Raw genomic sequence first — 21,908 nt, forward strand, 5'->3', positions numbered from 1 at the left:
TGCAGAAACCAGTGAATAACTACGGGGGGGGGGGAAATGTGCGGGTGCTGTCGTGGCTCCGTAAAATCCTATTACCGGTACGTAAAAACCGGTTTTCCTATCGCCACGACAGCACCCCTACGAGAGATTTTCAAAGATCCATCACCTGGGAGGGACTACAGCACTAAGTACTGTACGGCCAAAAACTAAATTGGCCTCTGAAGATAAATCAAGGCGATAATGTCTATAAAAGGTGGAAGGAGATGACCAAGTTGCCGCCTTACATATTACGTCTATGGAGACGTCCGCTCTTTCCGCCCAGGATGAGGCCATGGCTCGAGTGGAGTGGGCCCTGATGCCATCTGGTGGTGTCTGGCCTTTAGCAGTATAAGCAAGATATATGGCATCTCTTATCCATCTGGCGATAGACGCTTTAGTTACACTCGCCCCTTTCCTTGGATTCTGAAAGGAAACAAACAGAGCCCTACTCTGCCTCCATGGTTCTGTTTTGTGTAAGTACTCTAATAGAACTCTTCTGACATCTAACATGTGATATTTCTGCTCCTCAGCTGAATTCGGATTGTCACAGAGAGATGGTAAAATTATTTCCTGACTTCTATGAAATTTGCAAGCCACTTTTGGTAGGTATGCTGGATCAGGTTTTAACACTACCCTGTCCTGAAAGACCATTAAATAAGGAGGATCTTTCGACAAAGCTTGTAAGTCACTCACTCTCCTAGCAGAGGTCAGGGCTACTAGGAAGGCTGTTTTTAAAGTAAAATTTTTTATGGAGACAGAATCTATTGGCTCAAAGGGGGGTTCTGTTAAGGCTACGTTCACATTAGCGTTTCGCGCCGCTGCGTCGGCGACGCAACGCACGACGCACGCAAAAACGCGCACAAACGCTGCGTTTTGCGACGCGTGCGTCGTTTTTTGACGAAAATCGGACGCAAGAAAAATGCAACTTGTTGCATTTTCTTGCGTCCGACGCTAGCGTCAAAAACAACGCACGTGTCGGAAAACGCAACGCGAAAAACGCATGCGTCCCCCATGTTAAACATAGGGACGCATGACGCGTGCGTCGCCGCTGCGTCGCCCGACGCTATAGCGACGCACACTAGCGGAACACTAGTGTGAACGTAGCCTAAGGCGTCTAAAACCAAATTTAAATCCCATGGTGGTAATCTAGAAATATACACTGGGTTACTACGTTCAGAGGCCCTAATAAATCGGGAAACCCATCTATTTCCCACCACATCGCTGTTATACAACGCTCCCAAAGCTGATACTTGGACTCTAAGGGTATTTACCGCCAAGCCCAATTCTCGGCCTTTCTGTAAAAACTCCAGAATAGCCGGAATAGGAACCTTGCCTGAAAAGGGATGTTGGTAGAATGCAAGGAACTTTTTCCAAGTTTTAGTATAGATTTTAGTGGTAACTTCTTTCCGGCTATTTAAAAGCGTAGATATGAGAGCCTCTGAAAACCCTCTTCTCCTCAATAACTCCCTCTCAAATTCAACGCCGTCAGATGCAGGGATTCCACATTGGGGTAAAGGAATGGACCCTGAGAAAGAAGCTCCGGGTTGGTCGGCAGTACCCAGGGGTCGGACACAGACATTGTCCTGAGTAACGAGAACCATGCCCTCCTGGGCCAAAAGGGGGCAATCAGGATAACTCTCGCCCTCTCCTCCCTGATCTTCCTGAGGACTATAGGGATCAGACACATTGGGGGAAACGCATAAGCCAGAGGGAAATCCCAGTGTATTTGAAGGGAGTCTATTATACAGGGCTTGTCCGCCACCTGAAGAGAAGCGAACTTCCTGGTATGTCTGTTCTTTCTCGTTGCAAACAGTTTGATAACGGGCAACCCCCATAGGTCTACTATTTGTTTGAACACCCGTCGATTCAGAACCCATTCTCCCTGACGTAAAGAATGACGGCTGAGGTAATCTGCCTCTGTGTTGAGCTCTCCCCGAATGTGAACGGCTGATAGAGAGCGAAAGTGGGCTTTGGCTATTTCGAGTATGTCTGTGGCGGTGTTCATTAGGGATCTTGACCTTGTACCCCCTTGATGGTTGAGATACGCCACTACTGTTGTGTTGTCTGTCTGGATTCTTACATGTGAATCCTGCAGAGATGGAAGCAACCTGAGTAAGGCCTTCTTTACTGCCGTGAGCTCCTTCCAGTTTGAGGACTCTTGAGCCTCTAAGAGAGACCATTGCCCTTGAGTCCAGACATCTCCTATGTGAGCTCCCCAACCTATAGGACTGGCATCGGTTGTGACAGTGTTGTCTGGTACTATACTCCAGCGTACTCCTTTTCCTAAATGTCTTCTGTTCAACCACCATCTCAGACTGTGTAGAGTGGCGGTGGACAGCCTGAGTCTTCCACCTAATTGCCCTTGAAGACTCCTTTCTGTATCCAAGACTTGGGCCTGCAACACTCGAGTGTGGAATTGAGCCCACTGGACGGCTGGTATGCAGGACGTCAGGGATCCCAGAAGGGACATAGCGTCTCAAAGTCAGATCTGGCTTTTTTGTTACCGTACTGACTTTGTGCACAATCCTCTGCTTTTTCTCTTCCGGAAGGAAACACTGTTGCACTTCCGAATCCAGCAGAATACCTAGGAAAGTCTGAGTTGTTGATGGTTCGAGTCTTGACTTTTCCATATTGACTATCCAACCCAAGTCCTGTAAGGAAGATATTACATGATTTAGGTGAGTACTACACTGGCAAAAAGAATTTCCCACTACCAGGAAGTCATCCAAGTAGGGTATAATTAACGTATCCTGTTCTCTGACATAGGCCATTACTTCTGCCATGACTTTAGTAAACACCCTCGGTGCCATAGATAGACCAAAGGGCATTGCAGCAAACTGAAAGTGTCTGACCTGGTCGTTTAAGCGCACCGCCATTCTGAGGAATTGTTGATGATCCTGGTGAATGGGCAGATGGTAATACGCATCTTTTAAATCCAGGACTGTCATATAACATCTGGGAAAGAGAAGTTTAGTTGCCGTTTTAATAGATTCCATCTTAAAGGCATGATACTCTAGATGTTTGTTCAATCTCCGTAGGTTTATGATGGTTCGAAAGGATCCATCTGGCTTGGAGATTAAAAATAAAGGGGAATAGAACCCTTTCCCCTGCTGATGTTTTGGAACCTCCACTATGACTTTCTTCCGTCTTAACATTTGGACCTCTTTTTCAAGGGCCTTTTGTTGGTCTAAGGAATCAGGGGCAGTCAAGATATAAAATTCAGAAGGTCTTTCCCGGAACTCTAATTTTAACCCTGAATTAATTATACCCAGAACCCAATTGCTCGAAGTTATTTTGGCCACTGAGCATAGAAGTAATTTAATCTGCCCCCTACTGGAAGATCATTATTAACGATAATTCCTTCTTCTTCTTGAGGAAGATGTTGAAGCATTAAAGTCCGAACCTTTCTTTTTCGGGTCTGATGGTTCCCAGTCTCGGTTTTGGTAGGGTCTTCTGTATTGGAAGCGTCTCCTGAAGGTATTCCTAAAGGTAGGATTGAAAGCTTTAGGAAAACCTTTCTTCCTATCCTCAGCCTTAGCCAGGATATCATCCAATACCGGGCCAAACAGGTACTCACCCCTACACGGTATTGTACACAGCTTTCGCCTGGGCATCCCCTTTCCAGGTCTTAAGCCATAAGGCACAGCGAGCAGCATTTGAGAGACCTGCTGATCTTGCCGCCAATTTTAATGAATCCTCTGATGCGTCTGCTAAATACGCCACCCCTTCACGTATTTGCGAAAGGGAATTCAGCATCTTGTCTCTGGGCACCTTGGACTTCAGCTGTTCTTCCAGTTGGGATATCCACACCATGACGGATCTAGCTGTACATGTGCTAGAGATAGCAGGTTTGAACGCCCCGGCAGTTGACTCCCATGTTTTTCTCAAAAACATGTCCGCCTTCCTATCTGACGGGTCTTTCAAAAGGCCCACGTCCTCCAGCGGCAAAGTACCGGCTTTAGATGTTGACGCCACCGCTGCATCCACTTTCGTGACTTTCATCCACTCCGCCAGCTCATTGTCATCAAAGGGATACCTTCTTTTGGCTGATGACGGAAGGAAATCTTTGTCTTGCTTATCCCATTCTCTCTTTATAAGAGTCTTGACCGTATCCACCACCGAAAAAGCCTTACGACTCCTCTGGCACAAGCCCGCAAACATTATGTCCTGTGCGGACCTTGGTTCTTTGCTCTCTGCAACACCCATGGTAGCTCGGACTCCTTTAACCCTCCGTCACATACAACTGATCTGACAGGCGCTTCTCTTTTACTTTCAATTCTCCTTCCTCACCAGATTGTGAGGAAACCCCCTCCCTCCAGGTAGTCTCCTGTCTCTTGAAGGTCTGTGAAACCTGATATCACAGTTGGATTTCAGAGCTTCAGGGGAGAGGATATAGCTGCACAGATCTCTCAGGCTCATTGTATGTGAATACGTCACATTCAGTAAGGTTGGTATTTTATGTTTTTATTCATCACAATAGTTTATTTAGCTTGTTTTATGAATGTATAGCACAAAATGTGAGGATATTTCATAGAAATAAGGGAGATTTTATAAAAGAAAGTGTGCTGCTCAGGCATATACAGTAGTTCCCTAACATATTCCTTCTCTTGCTTCAGATTATCTGCTGAAATGGAGAGGAAAATGTACAATTTATCCAAACAACTTGATGTTGAGGAAGTAACAAACATGCTGTTAGATGATAGAGACCTCACACTGAATGAGGATTTAGGAGAGGAAAGTGAGATTGATTCTCATGATGAGGTGGAAGAATGTGTCCTGGATTCTGAAACAGAGCAAGATGGTGACAGTGGTGAGGATGAAGAAGTTGGATCATATTATATTGGAAAAGATAAAAATACTAAATGGAACAAGAAGCCATTCCAGAAAAAACGTAGGGAACCTTTAAACATTATTACTCACCTTCCTGCAGTAATAGGAACTGCACGTAATGCAAAAACTGCAGTTGAATGCTGGAACAGTATATTTACAGATGACATTCTGGACTCTATTGTCACATATACCAACCAATATATAGACATTATAAAGGACAAGTACATCTGCAACAGAACCATCAAGCCCACAGATGAAATAGAACTGCGTGCTTTTTTTTGATTACTGTACCTTGCAGGAGCTTATAGGGCAAATAGACAAAGTTTGGAGGAACTTTGGGGTAAAGATGGGGATGGAGTTGAAAAATTTAGCCTTGTTATGTCCATAAACAGATTCAAGATTCTAATTCGTTGCCTTCGGTTTGACGACAGAACTACCCGAACCGAACGCAAAACACATGACCGACTTGCTCCAATTCGTGATATATTTCAAAGATTTGTTGTAAACTGTAAACAAAGTTATTACCCTGGAGAGAATCTCACTATTGACGAAATGCTCCCTGGTTTTCGTGGTAGATGTGCCTTTCGTCAATATATTCCATCAAAGCCAAACAAATATGGAATAAAAATTTATGCCCTTGTTGATGCCAGTAAGACCTACACTTACAACCTGGAAGTTTATGCAGGAAAACAACCAGAAGGTCCTTACTGTGTGAGCAACAAACCCATTGATGTTGTAAAAAGACTGGCTGAACCCTTATTTGGATCGGGTCGCAATATTACAGCTGACAATTGGTTTACAAGTTGTGATCTGATTGATTATCTGAAAATTCAGAAGCTGTCATATGTGGGAACTGTAAGAAAAAACAAAAGGGAATTGCCGCCACAGTTTGTAAGTGTGAAAGAGAGACAACAGTACAGCAGTATGTTTGCATTCCATAATGGAAAGGCTTTAGTTTCCTATGTACCACATGCCAAAAAAATCGTACTTCTATCAACACTTCATGATGATGCTGCCATCGATCCTGGGACTGGGGCAGAAAAAAACCCGGAGATAATTACATTTTACAATGCCACCAAAGGGGGTGTGGATACAGCAGATCAGATGTGCTCCACTTTCAACATCAGCATAAACATCAAACGCTGGCCAATGGTCATATTTTTTGCTATGTTGAATTTGGGTGGTATAAATTCACAAGTAATTTATCTTGAAAACAAGCTTGAACCACTCCGTAGACGATTGTATCTGAAAAAATTGGCCCATGAACTAGTACTTGGAGAGCTACGCAGGAGAAGCGTGAAAACAATCGGTATCCCCTCTCGCCTTCAAGTTCAGCTCAAAAGGTTCCGCCCAGAAGATGATGGTGAAAAGTCACCATCTGCACCACCTCACAAAAGGAGATGCACCACCTGCCAAACGGAAAGCGGAACCAGAAGGCTTTCAAATTATGAATGTCTCAAATGTCATAAAGCAATTTGCCTGACATGCAAAAATGGTGTGTAATTCTTGCTATTTGCTCTGCAAGTGTGACTTTTCTGGGGAAACCTCAGCATCTACTTCTGATTGAATATGTTTTTAATAGTACTTAAGGTACCTTAAAATTAAGTTTGTGTTCAAAAATTTTCTTTGTACATTTTTTTGAGAGAGTCGAACTGGGGACTATTTGGCGGGAGTTTTGAAAAGTTTGTATTTCATAGTTATTAGTTTTATGTTAAGTAAATGTTTTTTTTGCAACTGATTATGTGTAGTCTCTTTAATTACATCCCTATGAAGATCACTGATCACTTTTAGAGCACTGAAATTGCAAACATTAGATATTATAGGTATTTTTCCAGCAGGCGCCTGACAGGCACATTGTATGTGAACTCGTTAGTCCGAATATTGTATGTGACGGAGGGTTAACTAACATGTCCATGTTGTCTACCGAGAAACAAGGCCTTCCCTCTTCATCTGAGGAGGATGGGGATGAAGATCTGGAACATTCCCCTTCTTGCAGGGACAGACTAGATCCTGGCGATATCTCCCTGCCCGACCTTTCCTGGCGGCTGCCTCTAAGGGAATAGCTTATTTCCTCCCTGATGACCGCTCTAAGGTCTGATGACCGAAGGGGAGCTTCCTCTTCTAAGGTCTGAGATATGCAAGCCTGACACAGCCTTTTGGTGTAACTGTCAGGCATTGGAGTCATGCATAGAGCACATTGCTTGTGCTTAGATTTAGTGGTCTTTTTCCCCTAAAACAAAGCACAAATAACAGACCATATCAGCACCAGGTGTCTGATTTAACACTCACCATAAGGCTGATTCCGTGAATACCGGTTCTGGAGGAGTAGGATCCAAATGTGACGCTGAGGCGCTTGCACGCTGCTGCCCCCATACCACGCTGCTGCTGCTTCTCCCCTGCGCTGTTCCGTTCCCTCTTCATGAGGGTGCTCGGCGTCCCCTACTGAGGACATGGTTGCGCGCCTCCTACCATCAGCGTCGCTCTTTTACAGCGCTGCAGCGCTCCTCCCCCGGCTTACCCCGGAAGCGTATCAACTACTTCCGGGTTCACCAGCGCCAGTGTGGACGCTGCACACCGCGCTTCACCGCGGACCAGGACGGCACTGCCCGACTCCTGGGACGCGATCCTTATGGCCAGACGAGGGGGGGGGGGGTCTGCAAGCAGGACACCCCCGACGCTGCTTCCGAGCCCCCGATTCCGCCGTTCCTAGAAGATACCGCGCGGAGGCATGGAGGCCCGGGTAAGACTGCTGCTGCAGGCTCCCGCCGTCCGGACAGGAACCCAAACTGGAGTGATGAGGGGGACCGCCCCTTTAAATTCTGTAGGTTCCTGTCCGGAAGGTGGGCGGATCCCCTCTCTCGTAGGGGTGATGTCGTGGCGATAGGAAAATATACCTTTTCCCTGATGGACTGGGTTTGGCTAACGGCCCTATCAGATCGACCGCTACTCGGCTAAATGGTTCCTCCACAATGGGGAGGGGGAGTAATTTGGCCCTGCATCAATCTCCCCTCTTGCCAATGCGCTGGCAACTGTCACAGGTCTGGCAGGACTGACGAACATCATAGGTTACCCCCGGCCAAAAGAAGTTTTGTGTCAGACGATGCCTGGTGCGACTGACGCCGAAGTGCCCGGCCAAGGGTATGTCATGAGAGATTCGCAGTAACTCCTGCCTATACTTCTTGGGAACTACCAGCTGTCGTTTTATAGTGGGGTTTGTCCCTGTGTGGTGCTGCTCTGTGATCCGGTAGAGGAGTCCCTGCTTCCATACAAACTGTTCCCCTTCCAGTACCCCTCTCCCCTCCTGTGCCTTCCCTCGATATCCCTCCAATGAAGGATTCTCAAGTAACTTCCTCTTAAATTCATCTGGGGTGGCTCAAGAAATGTGTCTGGCTATAGGAATACGTGTAGGGCTGGGATGTCTTACCTGGGCCTCCTCTGAGTGTGAGTCCGCCTCCGCAGCTCGAGCTTGTCTCCGGGTGGTCACAGGATATGTCTCAGCCAGTGGGGCAACCGAGAAGGCAGACAACATGGGCCCTAAGTCATTTCCAAGCAAGACGTCTGCAGGCAAATCCTCCATCAAGCTGACCTCAACAAGGCCATCCCTGACTCCCCAGTTCATGTGAATCCTGGCAGTGGGCAGTCGATGTATAGCTCCCCCTGCAACACGGACTGCCACTATCCGGTCCATCTTCTCTTGGTCCCGGACGAGATGAGGCTTCACAAGGGTCAAAGTTGCCCTGGAATCTCTTAGTCCCTGCATACCTTTCCCATTAACCGACACGACCTGTCGATGCTGTTGTCGATTATCTGCCCGGGCTGCCTGCACGGGGTCTACTTCATGCAGCACTTCCTCCATCTCTTCCACCCCTTGGTTAGTCGTAGCCCCCCAATGCCAGGTCAGCTTCGCCTTGGTAGCAGTGTACAGCAGCCCGGCTAAAGGTAGCTGTTCCCGCCTTTGGCCACTGGGTATGCTGAGTCCGGTTGGGACATTGTCTTTGCAGGTGGCCCAGCTGACGGCAGGTGTGGCATTGCGCCCCAGGGGGACTGTGGTAGGCCGGGTTTCTAGCTGGTCCCCCTACAATCTTCGGTGGTTTGGGGCCCTCCAGGTCCATTGGCGGACCCCTAGTGACCATCTTTGATCCGGACAACTGAGGCCTCCTGGCATCATGATGTTCATCGGCCAGATGAGCGACTTCCTCAAGAGTCGTTGGCCGCCTGTCCCGAAGCCATTCCTGTGTCTCGGGGGTTAGTCCATTAAAGAATCGTTCTAACAAGAAGAGCTGGAGGACGTCCTCCTTAGTGGTTGCTTGGCTCCCTTGTACCCACTGTAGCAGTGACCGCCGTAATTTACAGGCCCATTCAGCATGGGTATCGGTTACGCGTTTTATAAGTCCGCGGAACTTTTGGCGGTATGACTCTGGTGTCAGCGCATACCGGGCCAAGATCACTTCTTTGATCCACTCATAGTCCATACAGTCCTCATCAGGTACCTTGCGATAGGTGTCCGCTGCCCAGCCTGTCAGCTTGCTGGCCAGAATCTGAACCCGTTCCTCCAGCTTCACTTGATGAAGGGCACACTGCCGCTCAAAGTCCTGCAGAAAGCCATCAATATCTTCCTCTGCCTCCCCCAACTGTCGGAAGGCATTATACTGGATCTTTTTGTGGCTTACTGTTGAAGGTACCTGGTCGAAGGCCAGAGCTGCCCCTGATCGCTGACTCTCCTCTCTCTGCTCTGCCATCTCCATCTTGGCTAGCTCTATCCTGGTCCGCTCGGCCGTCTTTTCCTTCAGATCAGTACGCACATCAGCCATCACCTCTCGTATGATCTCTACTGCAGGGTTTGGGCCATAGAACACCAGTATGTTCTTTACCTCCCTCTGGAATTCAGTCTCCTCCACGTTCACATTGGGGGGCGCTGCACTGACGCGTTCCATGATGGCTGCTATCAAATCCGCTTTTGTTTTGTTGCTGGCGATCAACCCTCGGGCTTCCACCAGATCTTCTAATGTAGTCCTCTTTAACTTCTGGTAGTTGTTTTCCATTCATTCCTTTCCTCCTGTAGAAGGGGTATCATATCCCGCTGTCTGCCATCAGTGTAACGGGGTCTACCAATCTGGGGTACCTCTTTCAGTACCACCCCGTGTTTCCGGAGGTCTACTCTGCTTTGGCTGGAGTCTGAATGAAGGACGCTGGCTGGAATTGCTTGGTTACATGGGCGCATATAAAAGATCACTGCTTCGCCACGTATTTCCAGTCTGATAACACTTTACTCACAGGACACAGAATATATCACACAGACACAGAGGGTAGGCCAATAGAAAAGCGGCAGGCCAGAAATACATTACAATAGCCGAAGGTGGCCGGAGCCTGCCGATATTTACTGTGGGAATTACAAAGGTGGGGGGAGGGGGGGCGGACAAAAGAGGAATATCGTGTCCTCTGCCCAGGGGCGCTGCCTGTTGGTTGATGCATTAGGGACATGCATATCACATGGAACCTATTATACATACATATAACTGCACAACATATTCTGGGTGCTGAGTGGTTCCGTAACACGTAACAGCAAGGTCTCTTATAGACCTGATGACGCTGTGCGGCCAGCCAATCACTGTAATGCCACAACCAACATGGCTACGGCATTACAGTGCGTGGCAGACAATCCCTGCATGCTGATTGGCTCTCAAAAGAGCGCCAAACATGCAGGGTGGGAACCCGAGCTCCAGCCGAATAATCACGGAAATGCTCGCTGCTCGCCAAGTAACACGAGTGCAGCGATGCTCGGGCGAGTACAGAGTATGCTCGATCATCACTAATTAGAGCTGATACTATGAAGCTAAAGTGAATAAACAGACTTTCTGTCACCTCCATAAAGGGGCACTTTTCCGTGTTTGTCAGAACTGTCCGAGGATTATTAGATGATAGTTTCCCCCCAATTAGAAGGGACACCTGTAGATATTGGGGTCTTTACCTGCTAAAGTTCTAGTGTGGACCCTCCACCTGCAGAGCCGCACTCCACATAGAGAATAATGGAGCCTCCAGCACCGACCTCCACCCGCAGAGCCGCACTCCACAGCGAAAATAATGGAGCCTCCAGCACCGACCTCCACTCGCAGAGCCGCACTCCACATAGGGAATAATGGAGCCCCCAGCACCGACCTCCACCCACAGAGCAGCACTCCACATAGAGAATAATGGAGCCCCCAGCACCGACCTCCACCCGCAGAGCCGCACTCCACATAGAGAATAATGGAGCCTCCAGCACCGACCTCCACCCACAGAGCCGCACTCCACAGAGAGAATAATGGAGCCTCCAGCACCGACCTCCACCCGCAGAGCCGAACTCCACAGAGAGAACAATGGAGCCTCCAGCACTGACCTCCACCCGCGGAGCCGCACTCCACATAGGGAATAATGGAGCCTCCAGCACCGACCTCCACCCGCAGAGCCACCCTCCACAGAGAATAATGGCGCCTCCAGCACCGACCTCCACCCGCAGAGCCGCACTCCACAGAGAGAACAATGGAGCCTCCAGCACCGACCTCCACCCGCAGAGCCGCACTCCACATAGAGAATAATGGAGCCTCCAGCACCGACCTCCACCCGCAGAGCCACCGTTCACAGAGAATAATGGAGCCTCCAGCACCGACCTCCATATAGAGAATAATGGAGCCTCCAGCACCGACCTCCATATAGAGAATAATGGAGCCTCCAGCACCGACCTCCACCCGCAGAGCAGTATGCCACATAGAGAATAATGGGGACTCAGCACTGACCTCCACCCGCAGAGCTGCACTCCACATAGAGAATAATGGAGCCTCCAGCACCGACCTCTACCCGCAGAGCCGCACTCCTCATAGAGAATAATGGAGCCTCCAGCACCGACCTCCACCCGCAGAGCCGCACTCCACATAGAGAATAATGGAGCCTCCAGCACCGACCTCCACCCGCAGAGCCGCACTCTACATAGAGAATAATGGAGCCTCCACCCGCAGAGCCGCACTCTACATAGAGAATAATGGAGCCTCCAGCACTGACCTCCACCCGAAGAGCCGCACTCCACATAGAGAATAATGGAGCCCCCAGCACCGACCTCCACCCGCACTCCACATAGAGAATAATGGGACCTCCAGCACCGACCTCCACCCGCAGAGCCGCACTCCACTTAGAGAATAATGGAGCCTCCAGCACCGACCTCCACCCGCAGAGCCGCACTCTACATAGAGAATAATGGAGCCTCCACCCGCAGAGCCGCACTCTACATAGAGAATAATGGAGCCTCCAGCACTGACCTCCACCCAAGGCGCCGCACTCCACATAGAGAATAATGGAGCCTCCAGCACCGACCTCCACCCGCAGAGCCGCACTCCACATAGAGAATAATGGAGCCTCCAGCACCGACCTCCACCCGCAGAGCCGCACTCCACATAGAGAATAATGGAGCCTCCAGCACCGACCTCCACCCGCAGAGCCGCACTCCACATAGAGAATAATGGAGCCTCCAGCACCGACCTCCACCCGCAGAGCCGCACTCCACATATATGGATGTTCTGTGCACACAGGACCTGTGATGAGGATACAGTAGGGGAGGAGTCAGGGTCACATGATCAGGGGCCTCAGTGTATGCAGGACTCTGCTGTGCTGGTTGTCATGGTGCTGGATGAGGGGTACATTTATGTGTGAGGTCAGGAGGGGTTTACAGTGTGGATGTAGCAGAGCCGTGTGTGTGCGAGGTGTACGGAGTGGAGCCGCACGTATACAGAGCGGAGCCATACATGGTGTACGATGTGTGGGATGATGGCGGTACTGTGGAAACATTATACAGTATGTAGGGATATGGTGGTATAATGAGGTGATCTGTGTATGTTACCAGGTATGTTATGGGGGGTTTACTACACTATACACTATGTGTGGGGGATGTAACACTGCACTGTTATGTCAATAAACGATTGGTCCTCATTAGTGATGAGCGAGTATACTCGTTACTCTAGATTTCCCAGGCACGCTCGGGGTCCTCCGAGTATTTTTTAGTGCTCGGAGATTTAGTTTTCATTGCCGCAGCTGAATGATTTACATCTGTTAGCCATCCTGAGTACATGTGGGGATTCCCTAGCATCCAGGCAACCCCCACATGTACTAATGCTGGCTAATAGCTGTAAATCAAGCAGCTGAATCAACAAAAACTAAATCTCCGAACACTAACAAATACTCGGAGACCACCCGAGCGTGCTTGGGAAATCTCGAGTAATGAGTATACTCGCTCATCACTAGCCTCATCAAATAGGGAGACACAAAACTAATATGTAAATCTAAAGTGCATCATCTGGAAGGGTCTTATCCCACATAGACCGGTGACCACAGTGACAACATGAAGAGAATATCTGCACATAAAGAACATAACAGACACTGATAATGGAGGATAAAATCAGGAGCTTTTAGTGGGAGAGACACAAGGACATTGTACCCAGCGCATGTGAGTAACGACATCCTGCACCACAATAGAGTCTCCCTACTTACAGAATACAGTGCTAGAAATGGAGACAGTAAGGCGAGATGCAAATACAGAAGACATAGAAGCAGCTGCCGAGCTCTGAAAATGGTGGAGGCCCAGGAAGCAGGAGAAGGATATAAGAAGATAACAAAGCGTTTTCAAGTTGCCCTTTCCTCAGTTCGAAATGTAACTAAGAAATAGCAGTTACCAGGAACAGTAGAGGTCAAGATAAGGTCTGGAAGACCAAGAAATATATTTCTAATATTAATGCGCCAGTAATGGGGAATCTCCACATACCTTCACTTGCAGAGCTGCACACCAGATATATGGCTGCTGTGTGGGCACAGGACCTGTGATGAGGTCACAGGAGGGGAGGAGTCAGGGGTCACATGATCAGGGGCCTCGGTGTACGCATTACTCTACTGTGCTGGTTAGGCCTCTTTCACGCTTCCGTCGGTCGTCCTGAGTCAGAGTGCGGTGAACCGACGTATCGATGGACGTTGTAAAAATAGTGGAAAACGAGAGAGAGACTGACTTTTCCCCGGTTTCGAATATGCTTCCAGGCGTGCTCAGATGTAAAAACTGCGTCCGTCACTAGATTCTGGCGTTTCACAGTGTGCGCAGGATCCAGTGTCCATAGGCTCCCATTCTGTGGAACGACGTATGCCGCAGGAGGCGTCGGGGCACGTTTTTCCACTGCAGACAAAAAACGTTTCATGGAATGTTTTTTTCAAAAGACGGGCCGTCAAATTCCACAGGATCCAGTGCACGACGGATGAAATGTGTGGCCATACGTCGCGATACGTCGCTAATACAAGTCTATGGGAAAATGCAGGATCCTACAAAAATTTTTGCAGGATCCTGAATTTCGACGTATTTTGATGGGAGCTGAAAGACGGAAGTGTGAAAGAGGCCTTATAATGTTACTGAATGAGCTGAAGTTTATGTGTGGGGTCAGGAGGGGTTTACAGTGTGGATGTAGCTGAGCCGTGTGTGTATGAGGTGTACGGAGTAGAGCCGTGTGTGTATGAGGTGTACGGAGCAGAGCCGTGTGTGTATGGGGTATATGGAGCGAAGCTGCTTGTGTATGGTGTGGAGCTGCGTCTGTACGGGGTGTACAGTGCTGAGCCGTGCGTGTACAGTATGTACGAAGCAGAGTTGTTTGTGTACGGACAGAAGCCATGTTTGTATGGAGCGCAGCCGTGTGTGTACGACATGTACTGAGCAGAGCTGTGTGTGTACGACGTGTGCGGAGCTGAGCTATGTGTGTACGAAGCAGAGCTTTGTTCCATCATGTTTTGATTCATTTAATAAGTGGATTTTTTCTATAAAATAATGATTGGATTCATCTGAATATTACATGCATTGTTCTCCAATATTTCCTCTCTATTAATCCTATCGGTGTATTATCGTCTTGTGTCTTTTTTCTTCTTCCTAATATTATTCTGTTCCGCAGCTGCAGGGGAGAATGGCGAAAGTAATGACTATCATGAAGGAGAATCTTCTCCAGGCACAGGGAAGGCTGAGGCAGTTTCAGCCCAGGAACCCCATGCTAGTGCTTATCCGTACGGTGGAGAGAAAGTTGCTAGCTAAGAGGCAAGGCCCATGCGAGGTTGTGGAAAACTGGGTGAAGTTAATTGCAAGGTCCACAGTGAAGGAAGTCGCACCAAGTCTATCATGTGGACTTGCTAAAACCTTGGCGAGACTGAGAATCGCTGGACACCCCTTGCTTCAAGAGTGGCCGCAACCGCTTTACAAGAAGCAAGTGAGGGCTTTTCTTGGATTTGTGGAGCACTATCTGCTATTCATTTCGAGTTTCAGTATAACAGCCGCGCCATTGATAGATCTTCTTAAAGGCAGCTGTTAGAAAAAAATAACACTTTCTTACTTTTTTAAGTAAGAGCACGGTGAGGATAGAAAGGAAAGCAATATTGAATTGTGAGGATAAAACAAATCTTGTTTAATGTTCATTCAAAAAATTGATTACAAAAAATAAAGAAAAGTTCATAGCGCACAAAAATAAGTATTAGGTTCTAGAAGAGAAAACAATCATTCATTGGTTCTTACATATGGGGTCCTGAGGCATAATGTGGTCTGGGTTGGAGATTCTGTTAAGAGATCTGTCTGAACAGGAATTAGGTCGGTTTATGTACTATTTTGACCCATTGACTTACATTGGTTTCTATTTTTCCTGTCTCATAACCACCTTTGGTGATTTGCTGCTATATTCGTAGTCTCTACCATATTAGAAGAACACTAGTAACTTATGGAATATGCTTATTAGTTATTTGTACATTACCTCTTTTTGAAATACTTAAAGGGAACAGGTCACCCGCCCCAGGGTTTTTATTAACTAAAAGAGCCACCTTGTGCAGCACTAACGCTGTATTCTATCAAGGTGGCTCTTTTAGTTGGGGGTTATATATCTAAGAAGAGGCAATTGTGTGGACTGAGACAAATATTATTTTGCTGACACCTGGGGTATGAGGATATAAATTCCCGGTTTCCTATAAGGGAATGGAGAAACAGTCCAGTATAGGATTTCTGGGGTTTAATGAAGCAATACCGGGAGTAATAAACCATTGTTCCATATGTGGATGGATTTCTTGAGTGCGTTCCTTTAATATAAGCTCCCCTTTCCAAGCATAGCGTGATATTTATCCTGGATTATAGTTCTGTTATCATTGGGGGAGAATTGTCTATCCAATATAGTGCCAACAACTTTCTGGCTAGAATAATATTCTTGAGCTATTGCCATATGGGAGTCTGGGTCTACGTCCTCTCCCAGGAGTCCTAGGATACAAATTTTAGGTTCCAACTGAAGCTGGATCCCAAATACAGATAGTACAAGAGCGATCCCCCCTTCCAGTAGTCGCCAATATTCTCACATCCCCACATCATATGCATCAGGTGGGCGTCATTGTGACCACATCTAGTGCATGTGTCATCCGTTCATGCTCCAATATTAAATAAAATACTTGGGGATCTATATTCCCTATGCATGAGGAATTTGGGACATTCTTTGTGATTCCGACATATAAAGTTTAGGTGTCAAATACAGCATTTTCCCCCATTGCTCCTCAGATAAGGGACCCACATCCTCCTCCCATTTTGTCTTAACTATCAAACATAGGTCCAGTAACTGCCTATAAATAAGGAATATTAGACCTTTTGTATCCACGGCTGTAGAAATGGTATCTATTGTGAGATATCTATAAATCAGTATGGCGTTTATTCTAGATAGTGTACCATACACATGAGTTATTTACAGATACTGATAAAACACCCTATACGGAAGGTTTAAATCGGCCTTTATTTGTTCAAAGCTCTTGAATAATCCATTCCTCAAGATTTGTGATACACCTGAGAGACACCTGTAAAAAAAGGCTCGAGTTATCTGCCATGCGGGTCGTGTCCTACCAACAAGGGGGACAGAGAGAAAGTGAGGACCTTGTGTGAGGCCCAAGGCAGTAAGGGACTAGAACACGGAGCAGAGAGGAAGGCGTCCAACCCCACCTGACTAGGGGGATTCCTGAATCGCTTCCAAGCCGGCCGGACCATACCAGTACCAGTGATCCGTTACCCTGGACTGTAGCTGCCTTACACCAGTAAAGAGGTAAAGAGACTGCACCTTGTGTCCTCTAGTTCTTTCTACACCATCTACCATATGTCCCTACTACACCGGGAACCCTGAGGACCCCAGCTTCACCTGTGGGAAGCCATACCATCCTTGCTGCAGTGCCATCACTCCCCAGAGGACCCCTTTAGGCAGCGTCGGTCAAAGACATACTGATAGGAATTCTAGATTGTGAGCCCAATCGGGGACAGTGATGATAATGTGTGCAAACTGTAAAGCGCTGCGGAATATGTTAGCGCTATATAAAAAATAAAGATTATTAACTCTGACCGAATACCACAGGTGGCGTCACAAACATTTCTTATTCTATAAACCCCTTTAAAGTCCTTTCCTTTAATTTGGACATCCAGGGTCACGGACCGGGTCGCTGCCACCGTGACCACCCCTTTAACGACGACCGGACCCGGTACCGAGTAAACCCTAGGCCCTGGGGGCGCTTCAGAACCATGGAATATATAGTGAGTAATGTAATACAGCCTGATATTACAGTAATATAATGTGAACTCAACTTATATGTCTTTCTAAGATCTCATATGAACTGAGACATTCTATATAGTGGGTGAGAGGGGATATAAAACTCTATAAAGCTATATTTAATTCTATTCTTAAAGAAACAACCAAACATCTGCAAACTGTCTCTCTCATCACATAAGACAAGTTTCATTTCAGGAGTTCATATGTTTGACAGGTTCCTTTCCCATCTGTGTTTATCACATCAAGTTCCTGATCCACTGAAAGTCTTCTGCAACGTGCTGGACGCTTTGTGGCAACGGTGGAGCAGGTGGCCAGTCAGATATATGGATTCTGGGAATGTCCAGGGCATCAAAGAATGGGCTCATTTACATTGAAAAATCGTGTGACAGATATCTATTGGACTCTCAGAATCTGAGCCATGATTGTCTAGTGTACGGTACATCCTATCGATCTCTAGCTCCTTATCAATAGAATCAACAAGGATATTATTAAATAATGTGACCAGTGGTTGCATAATCGCTTATATATTGATGCTTTCAGGTATAACCCTTTATCCAGATGTTATTATGATTTTCTTTGTCATCAACCATATTCTTCAGACGGTTTATTTGCTAGCTGTGAAGATCCAGTGTTTGTTTATGAGCATTTTTATGGTCCAAAACTTGTACATCATCCTCTAATCTCTGTACTTTCTCAGTAAGCTGTGACAGGTGTGGCATAGCGACTGGTCATGTGATTAATGGGCGGTATGTATCGCAGAGGTGGGTGGCCCTGTGATGGAAGCCTGGGTATGTGTTGTGAATTCTGTGGCAGAGCTCCCTCCTGTGGTCACAAGTGGTACTTCGGCTGATTCTCTCTGGGAGCTTCCGTTTGTGGAGGAAACTGGTACTGCTGCTTCTGAGTTTCCTTCCTCAGGTGATCTGGTGAGGTCGTTAGGTGCTTCTCTACTTAACCCCACCTAATGCTTTGATTCATGCTTCCTGTCAATGTTCCAGTGTTGGACTTGTTTTTTCCCTGGATCATTCCTGTGGCCTGCTGCTCTGCATAGCTAAGTTTTGCTTATGTTATTTTGTTGCTATATTTCTGTCCAGCTTGCTTTATTGGTTTTTCTCGCCTGCTGGAAGCCCTGAGACGCAGAGGGACCACCTCCGTACCGTTAGTCGGTGCGGAGGGTCTTTTGTCCCCTCTGCGTGGTTATTTGTAGGTTTTTGTGCTGACCGCAAAGCTATCTTCCCTATCCTCGTTCTATTCAGCTAGTCGGGCCTCACTTTGCTAAATCTGTTTCATCTCTATGTTTGTGTTTTCATCTTACTCACAGTCATTATATGTGGGGGGCTGCCTTTTCCTTTGGGGAATTTCTCTGAGGCAAGGTAGGCTTGTTTTTCTATCTTCAGGGCTAGCTAGTTTCTCAGGCTGTAACGAGGCGCCTAGGTTCTGGTCAGGAGCGCTCCACGGCTACCTTTAGTGTGGTTTGATAGGATTAGGAATTGCGGTCTGCAGAGTTCCCACGTCTCAGAGCTCGTTCTATTATTTTGGGTTATTGTCAGATCATTGTATGTGCTCTGACCTCCATGTCCATAGTGATACTGAATTGCCTCGCATAACAGTACAGGAAGCCAAAGTACTAATGATTCTCAATAGAGGGAAAAAAGAAGTTCTGAGACCATTTTTTTTTCTTGGCTTTGTGTTTTGTCTTTTTTTTTTTCCCCTAGACATTTGGGTGGTTCAGTACACAGGTGTAGCGATGGACATTAGAAGTCTGTCTTCATTTGTGGATCAGCTCTCGGCAAGAGTACAAAAGATTCAAGACACTATTGATCAGAAATCTATGTTAGAACCAAGAATTCCTATTCCTGATTTGTTTTTTGGAGATAGAACTAAGTTTCTGAGTTTCAAAAATAATTGTAAGTTATTTCTGGCCTTGAAACCTCGTTCCTCTGGTGATCCAGTTCAACAGGTTTTGATTATTATTTCTTTTTTGCGCGGCGACCCTCAGGACTGGGCATTTTCTCTTGCGCCAGGAGATCCTGCATTAAGTAATATCAATGCGTTTTTCCTGGCGCTCGGATTGCTGTACGATGAGCCTAATTCAGTGGATCAGGCAGAAAATAATTTGCTGGCTCTTTGTCAGGGTCAGGATGAGATAGAGGTATATTGCCAGAAATTTAGAAAATTGTCAGTGCTCACTCAATGGAATGAATCTGCGCTGGCAGGTATGTTCAGAAAGGGTCTCTCTAAAGCCCTTAAGGATGTCATGGTGGGATTTCCTATGCCTGCTGGTTTGAATGAGTCTATGGGTACCATCACACTATAACATTTCGATCGCTACGACGGTACGATTCGTGACGTTCCAGCGATATCGTTACGATATCGCTGTGTCTGACACGCAGCAGCGATCAGGGATCCTGCTGAGAATCGTACGTCGTAGCAGATCGTTTAGAACTTTCTTTCATCGCTGGATCTCCCGCTGTCATCGCTAGATCGGTGTGTGTGACACCGATCTAGCGATCTAGCGATGCGATCTAGCGATGCGTTCGCTTGTAACCAGGGTAAACATCGGGTAACTAAGCGCAGGACCGCGCTTAGTTACCCGATGTTTACCCTGGTTACAAGCGTTAAACTAAAAAAAAACAAACAGCACATACTTACATTCTGGTGTCCGTCAGGTCCCTTGCAGTCTGCTTCCAGCACTGTGACTGCCGGCCGTAAAGTGAAAGCAGAGCAGAGCGGCTGTGCTTTCACTTTCACTTTATGGCCGGCAGTCAGTGAGTACGGGAAGCAGAGACTGCAAGGGACCTGACGGACACCAGAATGTAAGTATGTGCTGTTTGTTTTTTTTTAGTTTAACGCTTGTAACCAGGGTAAACATCGGGTAACTAAGCGCGGTCCTGCGCTTAGTTACCCGATGTTTACCCTGGTTACCCAGGGACCTCGGCATCTTGGTCGCTGGAGAGCGGTCTGTGTGACAGCTCCCCAGCGACCACACTACGATTTACCTACGATCACGGCCAGGTCATATCGCTGGTCGTGATCGTAGGTAAATCGTATAGTGTGACGGTACCCTATGTCTTTGGCTATTCAGATCGGTCGACGCTTGCGTGAGCGTAAATCTGTGCACCATTTGGCGGTATTACCTGAGCTTAAACCTGAGCCTATGCAGTGCGATAGGACTTTGACCAGAGTTGAACGGCAAGAACACAGACGTCTGAATGGGCTGTGTTTCTACTGTGGTGATTCCACTCATGCTATCTCTGATTGTCCTAAGCGCACTAAGCGGTTCGCTAGGTCTGCCACCATTGGTACGGTACAGTCAAAATTTCTTCTGTCCGTTACCTTGATCTGCTCTTTGTCATCATATTCTGTCATGGCGTTTGTGGATTCAGGCGCTGCTCTGAATTTGATGGACTTGGAATATGCTAAGCGTTGTGGGTTTTTCTTGGAGCCCTTGCAGTGTCCTATTCCAATGAGAGGTATTGATGCTACGCCTTTGGCCAAGAATAAGCCTCAATACTGGACCCAGCTGACCATGTGCATGGCTCCTGCACATCAGGAGGATATTCGCTTTCTGGTGTTGCATAATCTGCATGATGTGGTCGTGTTGGGGTTGCCATGGCTACAAGCCCATAATCCAGTATTGGATTGGAAATCCATGTCGGTGTCCAGCTGGGGTTGTCAGGGGGTACATGGTGATGTCCCATTTTTGTCAATTTCGTCATCCACCCCTTCTGAGGTTCGAGTTCTTGTCTGATTACCGGGATGTATTTGATGAGCCCAAGTCCGATGCCCTACCTCCGCATAGGGATTGTGATTGTGCTATCAATTTGATTCCTGGTGGTAAATTCCCAAAAGGTCGACTGTTTAATTTATCCGTGCCTGAGCACACCGCTATGCGCAGTTATGTGAAGGAATCCCTGGAGAAGGGGCATATTCGCCCATCATCGTCGCCATTAGGAGCAGGGTTCTTTTTTGTAGCCAAAAAGGATGGTTCGCTGAGACCTTGTATAGATTATCGCCTTCTTAATAAGATCACTGTTAAATTTCAGTACCCCTTGCCTTTGTTATCTGATTTGTTTGCTCGGATTAAGGGGGCTAGTTGGTTCACCAAGATTGATCTTCGTGGTGCGTATAATCTGGTGCGAATCAGGTGAGGCGATGAATGGAAAACTGCATTTAATACGCCCGAGGGTCATTTTGAGTATCTAGTGATGCCATTCGGACTTGCCAATGCTCCATCAGTGTTTCAGTCCTTTATGCATGACATCTTCCGAGAGTACCTGGATAAATTCCTGATTGTGTACTTGGATGACATTTTGATCTTCTCGGATGATTGGGAGTCTCATGTGAAACAGGTCAGAACGGTTTTTCAGGTCCTGCGTGCTAATTCTTTGTTTGTGAAGGGATCAAAGTGTCTCTTTGGTGTGCAGAAGGTTTCATTTTTGGGGTTCATCTTTTCCCCTTCTA

At 47.2% G+C, this 21,908-nt stretch overlaps 1 protein-coding gene across 1 annotated transcript in view; it reads right to left on the reverse strand.

Moving 5' to 3' along the window:
• The window catches only part of LOC138663215 (oocyte zinc finger protein XlCOF7.1-like), a 52,012-nt gene extending 38,319 nt beyond the window's left edge, over nucleotides 1-13,693 (reverse strand). The window contains exon 1 of the mRNA XM_069749377.1: nucleotides 13,634-13,693. The gene's annotated coding sequence lies outside the window, so the exon portion shown is untranslated. The remainder of the gene's footprint in view (nucleotides 1-13,633) is intronic.
• Nucleotides 13,694-21,908: the final 8,215 nt, after the last annotated feature.

This window comes from Ranitomeya imitator, chromosome 2 (assembly GCF_032444005.1).
Source record: "Ranitomeya imitator isolate aRanImi1 chromosome 2, aRanImi1.pri, whole genome shotgun sequence".
Taxonomy (NCBI): domain Eukaryota; kingdom Metazoa; phylum Chordata; class Amphibia; order Anura; family Dendrobatidae; genus Ranitomeya; species Ranitomeya imitator.